The sequence below is a fragment of the Aythya ferina genome (genome assembly GCF_964211825.1).
Source record: "Aythya ferina genome assembly, chromosome: 2".
NCBI classification, from domain to species: domain Eukaryota; kingdom Metazoa; phylum Chordata; class Aves; order Anseriformes; family Anatidae; genus Aythya; species Aythya ferina.
The window spans coordinates 44,519,367-44,527,761 of NC_140297.1; the positions used below are offsets into that span (position 1 = coordinate 44,519,367).

The 8,395-nt window shown below is 51.7% G+C and overlaps 1 protein-coding gene across 2 annotated transcripts in view; it reads left to right on the forward strand.

Annotated features, from left to right (window-relative positions):
* POMGNT2 (protein O-linked mannose N-acetylglucosaminyltransferase 2 (beta 1,4-)) overlaps positions 1–8,395 on the forward strand; it is a 43,885-nt gene that overhangs the window by 21,312 nt on the left and 14,178 nt on the right. Inside the window, exon 3 of one of the 2 annotated variants that reach the window (XR_014690497.1) lies at positions 5,785–6,172. The exons of the other annotated variant lie outside the window; for it this stretch is intronic. The gene's annotated coding sequence lies outside the window, so the exon portion shown is untranslated. Of the gene's footprint in view, positions 1–5,784; positions 6,173–8,395 lie in introns of those variants that run through there. 2 annotated transcript variants of the gene reach the window in all.

Genomic DNA, 8,395 nt, shown 5'->3' on the forward strand with positions numbered 1-8,395 from the left:
TCAGCAGCCTCCATCCCCATATTTCATTCAAGTTGCACGTAGCCCTAGGGCCTCTCGCCATCCCCCTGCTGGCTGCCGCAAGGCTGGTAAGGTCGGTGCCCTGCCAACCCAGTGTTCAATAAGCCATAAGCAGCCTGAAATTTATTTAACATTCATTTTGCATCGGTTTTCAGGAGTGATTTTCTTCGGGTGTGTGAGCTGCCCATGGTCTCGGAGCCACCTTTCGTCATGGGCAGGCTGTTGGTCTGTGTGTTTCTCTCCTCCCCATCTTTCTCGGTGCCTTTTTTTTAGCAATCCTTCGCCCATAATTTGTAGAGCATCCCATTTCACTTAAAATTAGTTTCAGATGAGTGCAATTTTTCTCACATTTGCAGATTGCTTACACCATGCGAGCTATTTTCTTCCCTTACCCTAATGGTTCTAATCAACAAAACCGTCCATGGAGCAGTGGTGTCACGTATGCAGGTTTGTGAGCTCATAACTCTAGCATCAGACAGTTTCTTGCACTGATCAAAAGGAATGCTGGCCTGGCATTGCTTAAAGCTCTGTCCCATAACAAATGCAGGTTTTTTGTGCACAGGGGCTGGGGATGCATCACTCACATGTGCAGGAGGACAGGGCTGGGGCTGGCTTATTGTATTTCCCGATGAGTTTATTTATCAGGCAAGCTTTGGAGCTCCTTTTGAGCAGCTGTGCCGCTCAGGAGACTTGCACCTTCTACCGCTGCATCAACTGTTGATGCTCCCAGAGCAAATGCATTAAGCTCTGTGCTGCTGTCAGGCCTCGCTGTCCAGGAAAAAGAGAAATAGCTGGGATTACATCCAAAACCCTCTTGGGGCAGGGCAGGATGCTAATAGCAAGCTGGGCTGCAGCTCGCTGCCGCCCGGCCCTGGGTGTGCTTACTGAGATGGATCAGCCAAGAGGATTTCCTCTGGCTGCCATTTCATATCTCATTTTAATTAGCCGGAGTGCAGGGAGCAGCCAGCTGCCGCGGGAGGACTCTTCCCAACACAGGAGGAGGAGGAGGAGGATGAAGAAGTGAAGGGAGCATTTGCCAGCCTGCAGGTGTGTGGTGGTGGAGCAGCAGCTGCGGGCCGTACAGGGATGCGGGACGGGACTTTGGGTACCGACGGAGTTATTTTCAGTCGCACAGAGCCCCGACCTGCCCTCAAAAGCAGTGCCCAGGAATAGCAGCATTTTTTGAGAGGCTCAGCTCCAGGCAGGAGGCAGATGGCTCTGCTATCGGGCCAGTGCTGCTCTCCTGCGAGCGATGCTTTCCCGTCGGTGCAGCCCCCAACCTCATGGGAGGCTGTGCTGCTTCTCCCCCGTAACAACCAGAGATTATTTCAGGCCAGTTTTTGCTTAAGAATATTGCTATATTTCTTAATTGCTTTATTTCTTTTAGTTAGTTATTTGTTGGCCCAATGGGTTTCCTCAGCTTTTGGCTTCTGCCACGCTGCCTGTGAGTGGCACTGGCTCCCCCTGATGTTTTTGCCTCACAGGGCCCAGACTGGACAAAGACATTTAGGAAATGGTTTGTTGTAAGCATCAGCCCCTGCCCCTGTGGGCTGTCCATGCGTGTGGCTGGCAGAACCCTACAAAGATCCCAACTGAGACCTTCAGGAGAGAAGCGGGGCCTGCCTGGGTGCGAGGCGTCCCATAGGCACAACAATATTTAATTAACGTTACACAAAAGGGTGCCTTCAGCATCTCTGCCTCATCGCCGTGTCTCATCCGCCGAGCTGTATAAATAGCAGGCTTATTGCTACAATATTTTTGCTTCTGGTGCCCGCGCAGCATCAGGCTGGGTGGGTACGGGAGCGCTTCGTGCCTTCCTGGTGGCCTCGGGGTGGGAGCGCTCTTGGATCCGCTTTCCGTGTGATGACTGACAGTCCATCTGTGCTGTGGGTGGCACAAGAAGCAGCACCATCTGCGTGTGTACGAAGCACATCATAGTCTTTGTGTGAGATAAGTCACCTCCTCCTCGACACAGCCCCTCGTGGGGCCTGCAGCGTGGAGCCGAAGGTGACCCAGCCTGCCAGGACCGGGCCTGGCTGCTGCCTCCTGTTTTCTCCCAAGAACATGGCAGCAATCGTCACCTTTAAGCATAGCTTTGTCCCGCCGTGTGTAAATGTGGTGCTTTTAAAGCCTAATCAAGCCCAGCAATACCATTTCCCTCCTCAGCCCCGCAGAGAGGAGCAGAGGGAGGCAGGACGTAGTGCTGCTGCGTGGGGTGAGCAACCACAGAGCTGAGCATGGAGATGTGCTCTTCGTACAAGCCCTCATCCTAACCCTGCCTTGCCTCGTTTTGTGGATTTATATCCGCTTCTACCTTGCTTTTTGATTCCTATTCCCTCCTTTCAAGTCCCCAGCGTTGCCTTTGGAAGAGGGGAAATTTGAGCTGGCCATTGGGCAGGGGCAAGAGCTGTCCTGGAAAATACCATCACGTCTCCAGCCACGGCCAGGCGAGCATCCAGGAGCTAATGTTTTAATGCAAGGAGGAGGCAGGACTACCATCTGCATCTGTATTTCACAAGCATATTTTGTCCACTGGTCCCTTCAGACAGCAAAAGATGCTTTTCCCTGCTCATGAAAGCGTCAGAGTCAGACAGGGCAAGGAGTGTGTGAGAAGTCTTTTTCTTTCCTTCCTTCACGTTTCTCCCCCAGGATTATGATGGTGTTTCAGAGCAGCGCTATGAATGGTAGATTACCTGAGGGGGAAAAAACAGGATTCATTTGGGAGGTGTTTTCTGGGCAGGAGGGTCTCAGGTGTGTGGTGTTCGGGCTCTCCCCACCTCCCAGCAGCTACGTTTTGGCAAGGAGGTGGCCACAGGAGATCCTCTGCTCAGCGGTGCCCCGTCGAGATGCTGTCTCCTTGGAGAAAGGGGACAGTGGGGTGTCTGCCACAGCCCCGAGGGGATGCTCACTGCAGCTGCACATCCCGCCTGCTCCTCTGGGAAATGCTTTCTTTGGCAATTTCTCCTCCGTCCCTCTCCCCCTCGCAATAAAAGCTCTGTGAGGGAGACGACCGTCATTTTAATGGGAGAATTGAAATTCAAGTGCTAGCTTTCCACTGGAAACTAGTTTTGAAGCAAAGTTTTCAAGAATCCCTTAGGGGTTGGAGGGTGCTTTCTGATTAAATAGCATTTCATTTAGGCTGCTTTCCTTTTCCCAGTATAGGGGGAGGCAGTGAAATCAGTTGGGCTGACACCAGGGCCCCACCTGCATTGCAGAGGTTTCGTGGGACCCTCAGGGGAGCCTTTTCTCCCCAAAAGCTCCTTGCAAAGCTTGGGTGTGCCCGTGCAGGCAGAAGGAAATCCTGGCCAAAAAACAGCTGCCTTCATCCTCTGTGGTGTGTGTGGCCTCTATATGAGCCATCACCTCCTGGAGGAAGGACCAAATTTAAGCACGTTCAAGAAGTCAGGATTTTGGATGGGGCATCCTGGCAGCTCCACGAGCCAGTCCGTTGATGGGCACAGGCACCATGAGGTTTTACCCAAGGCAAACACTGTGGGTCCCACCCCACAGCAAGGGTCGTGGTTTCACGATGGGACCTGGTAGACCAGGTAGGGCTTGGTGAGTGACCTTGGAGGTGTTTTCCAGCTGAGATGAGGGGCTCCTGCGGCTTGAAAATGAGGGATTTAGAGCACTTTCAGGAAGCACTGTGTGGTTTTTGCTGTTCACGCAGGCAGTGCAATGCACCTGCAATATCAGCAGCCCTGGGAGGCTTTGTCCTGCGCGGGCACACCTGATATCCCTGGCAAATCCTGCTCAGCTCCTAAAATGCAAGAGCAGAGCATATTCACGGTCGGCTTGATTCTTCCTCATCATTAACTCGGACGAGGGCTGCTTAGGTAAGCACTGCGCACGCCGAGCCACAAAATCCTGGGCAAGGGTTTTTTTGGCTCTGCTTTCTTGGCTGCCTTTTAGAGCAGTCACATTTTGGGATGGGGGAGAGAAAAAAAGAAAATCACACGCACGCAGTGGTAATGCCCCTCTGGGCTGGGTGAGCGACTTTGGAAACACTCTCTGCTCAGTGGAGAGAACCCCACAATGCCAGTCCCACCTCATCTCGCTAATCTTATGCAAATATTACTGACGTGGTGAGAGCAACAGTTACAGGAGCAGGCCGACGATGCCAAAATGCTAACAGGTGTAGTCAGAGCATCCAACTGCAGCACCAGGCAGCTTTTTTTTTGTTTGTTTCTTTTTCCCCGTTCTGCCTGGATGGTTTTTTCACACCCTTTGCATTCATGTAAATTACCATGTGGGGTGCAGAGGGATAAACAAAAATCAGGCCTTTGAATACAATTGCTTACCGGGAAGAAGACCAAAGCAGAGAGCCTTGCAACGCCTGCCCCACGCGCAGGAACAGGCGGATTTGCTGGGGCTGAGACCTAGCAGGGCTCCTGAGACTCGTGACACTCCCTGAGCACCGCTTCATTTACAAAGGTTCACAGCAGAGGGGCAAAGCTGAAGCTGGCTGTGAAAGGGATCCATTTATTGCTCAGCTCTGAAGCTTCCTGATGGGGATAATTAATTTTCCAATTCAGCTCCACCTGCGATGTCAGGACTGCTTCAGAAGGCAGCGCTGCAGCTGGGCTCGCTGCCTTTTCCCATTACCCAGCCACATCCACGGGTGTGGGAGCCTGTGGCCAGGCTCTGTGGGGTGGGCTGGAATCTGGTGCATCAAATTAGGGTTAAAATTTGGTCTTGGCAGCACAAAGCCATCTGTGACATCCCATGGGTGTGCTGACCTTGGTCCCCACTGCTGGTGGGAACAGGTTCCTCCTGGAGGCAGGCGGTTCAGGCATCACGAGGCACAGCTCACACACCAAAATACACTCACGTGGTTTGCCCAGTAATTCTGACAGACAGCTGACTGTGTAGTAAAACCATGTAGTGGTTATCCTCCTGGATAATTCACAAGCAGAAATAAATTGTTTGCTGGAAACAGCTCCCCTTGTTCTTTTTACTGCATGTATCTCGCGTGCGTTGCCACGTTAAAAACAACACGAAAACTGAACTCCCTGCTTGTCCTCAGCACAGGCATCTCCGCAAAGTCTGAAAGAGAGGAGCTGTGAAGAGCCAGAGTGCTTTCAAAAGAGGAACTCTGTACAGAGGGAAGGAATTCAGCATTAATCAGACATCCAGCAGATAGTTCTTCTCTCTGGCTGGTTACGTTTTAAAATTTATTTGTTCTGGGAAAGGCAGGAATTTCTCCCTAAAGCTGGAGCCAAACTGGAGGGGGAACGCTCAGCTGAGAAATATTTTCCTACCTTTTAAACCCCACAATACGTAGCGAGGCTGTTTCCACACTCCTGGTGCTGGGTTGTAGCTGTAACTTGTGTCTCAAGTGACCTACGATTATTTTATTTCCCAGCAGGGTTTAATTTTTAAATTCTCTGCCTTTGCAGGCAGAGAATGAAGGGAGAAATGAATGTGCTCGTAAGCTGGGCATTGGGTGAAGGATCCCATCAAGGATTTTTGGACAAGGCCAGCCTTGCCTGTAGCTCCCCAGTCTCCATCCTGCTGGTTTCTGGGAGCCCACAGGCTCCCAACATCCACGGGTGCTGGGGCTCTGCCCTAGGTGGCCTCTCCTGGCTGAGGACACCACTTCTCCATGGGGACAGTCCCATGGACATCTACTGGTGTGGGGTGTGGCCAAGCTCCCCCAGCATGTAGGATTTTGGGGGGAGAGCTGAGGTAAGGAAGGTCGATGAGGGGTCTAATGGAAATGTATATATATTTATATATATAAAATTTTTTATTTTTTTTTCACAGGCTTTTATTTTCTTCAATCTGCCTGGTGAAGCTGTGGCAGGAAGCTGTGGCAGAGACCACCTCCATCATGTGTTTTAACCAAACCAGGCGGCTGGCAGCAGCTCATCCAAAACCTGCCACATCGCAAGGCCAGAGCTGAGTCCCCAAAACTGGCTTAGAAATTAGGGCACCATATAAGCCCAGCAGCCACAGCACCACAGAGAGGTGGGCGAGGAGTTTTTGTGTGACATTAAGGACACCTCAGCCACTGGTGCAGGTGCTGGTTGGCTTCTGCAGCCCACCAGGAGATGCTGGCATGATGCACCTTCATTCTCCTGTGCCCTTTCAACATTTTGAACTCTAGCGCCACCAGATTAAAAATATTAATGGATTATTGCAGGTGCTAAAACCTTCTCAGTCTTTTTTCTTCCAGTACTGATCCTGTCTAACACATCGTTCCCTTCCTTGCCTCCAGCAGACAGTGCTGGGCTGTGTCTGACTGTACCTGCAGGCATGTCCATGTGGGCCAAAGCCTGGCCATGCAGCTAGCAGCCACATTCACAGAGGCCTCACTAGCTTCATTTTTGGAAACCAAGTCTGGATGAGAGAGCTGTGCCTCCCTGCAGGCAGCCTGTGATCAGCCGCCTTGCCCGTCCTCCGAGGGCATTGCCTTTTTCATAAAGCGATGTGATTTAGTGGTGGCGTTCTCACAGAGGGAAGAAGCTAGCAAATCATCAATTCTCCGCTCACAAAGAGGTAGACTTCCAGTCTCCCAGTAACACTGGCAATGTCTTTTCCAAATATAATGACTAAGAAAAAAAAAAAAAAAAGGAAGAAAGAATGAGAACAGTTAGAGCAGTTCAGCATATTTTAAAGCATCCTCCGCAGCCCGTCTTAGTGTCAGGAACATGCTGCTTGTCTTAGGAGTCGCATGGGGGCTGATATGGGCCAGGTCTGCACCCACCTGCTCAGGTTGCACTTCAGTCTCCGAAGGTTGGAGCTGGGGCCCTGATCACCGAGACAACCCACAAATGTACCTTTTGCAGGGTAACTCCTGCAGACCTGGTTAGCAGCCCGCAGCAGCAGACAGCTGTCTCCCCGAGATGATTAAAATCTGATTTACAAGGCACAGCAGACAGCTGGCTCAAAGGTCAGTCCTCTGCCCCCCATTTCTCTGCCTCCCAACACCCAAATATTCCCTATATTCCTGCCCCGCAGCCAGGTGGCCTTGCAGCCTGTGGTCCCAGCCAGGTAATTTTGGCTGTAGGAACCCCAGGCTTTGGCTGCAGGGACTGCAACAGAGGCCTGAACTCGGGTTTCTCACCTTGTGCTAAAAATACCACATTTTGACGGGGCAGGTTTAGTCTCTGAGCATGCCCCATGACCATGAAGGACAAGCTCAGTTCCTTACCCTCACGTTTTCATCTTCTTCATCTGTTCCCATCATCTGCCTGCTCTCGACACTGCGCTCTTCCACTGCTTCCATCTCTTCCCTCCAGAGGAAGACGAAGCAGCAGGACTTGCTGATGCCCTCATCCTGCTTTTAGGGATGCAGAAAACAGAACAAACATTGCCTCATCACCACTACCAAAAGGCTTCTTCGAGCGCAAAGTGTACGGCAGCGCCAACATTTCTGGGGGGCTCTGGTGAGGTGTGCATGGGGCTGGTGGCCACAGCAGTCCACGCAGGTTGATTTGACCTCACATTTCTCCCCCCAGCCTAATTTTCCAGCCCAGTGGTGGCTGATGAGGGAGGCTGCATCTCACGTTGGCACCAAAAAGGTGTTGTGGAGGCCCGTGCACGGGCAGGGGCTGGCCATCCCCATGGGATCATGCACAGCAAGCCCCCAGCTTTGGGCAGCAGCCCATCATCTGTACTGGGTTGTTGTGAAACCACCGGTTTTATGGAGGCAATTATTGGAGCCCAGCTGGAGGTAATGACTAATGCTGCTGCTTAAGACCGAGAAATAACAGCTGTACTCTCTCTCAGCTGCTGTGAGCCCGGGTCTCTGAAGTCTTAAAAGCTGTTTGTTCGGGAACATCCACATTTTATTAGATTTTGACACAGATCGTGCCAGAGCCGGAGAATCACAGCGAAAATGTTCCTTCGGGCTGCCTCTGAAGCAGCCTCACGCGCTGTGGCAGCATCTCCCTTTGCTCCCTTACCACCAAACCCCTCCGTTTAGTCGCACCCCAGCCCCTAACAGCATTACCACAGGGGCCACCAGCCTGGTGTGACAGCCAGCTTCTGAGCAGCTCCTTTACCATGTTGTGCTGGGCTTCGGTGGAAGCAGAGAGGGAAAAGAGACAGCTGATGTCCACATCCTTGGCTTTCATCTTCCTCTGTCTCCAGAAGAGGTCAAAGCAATAAAAAATTCATTTGTTTATATATATAATCAGCCCTGGGACTTGTGCGATGCAGCCAGGATGGTCAATTAAAGCCCAACACCTGCGTAAATACTCGCAGCGAAGCCTGTGCCACTGTATCCACAGTGGATACAGCCAAAAAAAAAGAACCAAATGGAGCAAAATCTGCCCCAAAAGCAGGACTGGGAGATGTATTCCCTTGCCTGCTGGAGCAGGGAGCAGATACAAGGCTGGGGAAGCGCTGTGGGGGAGATGCCACCAACAAA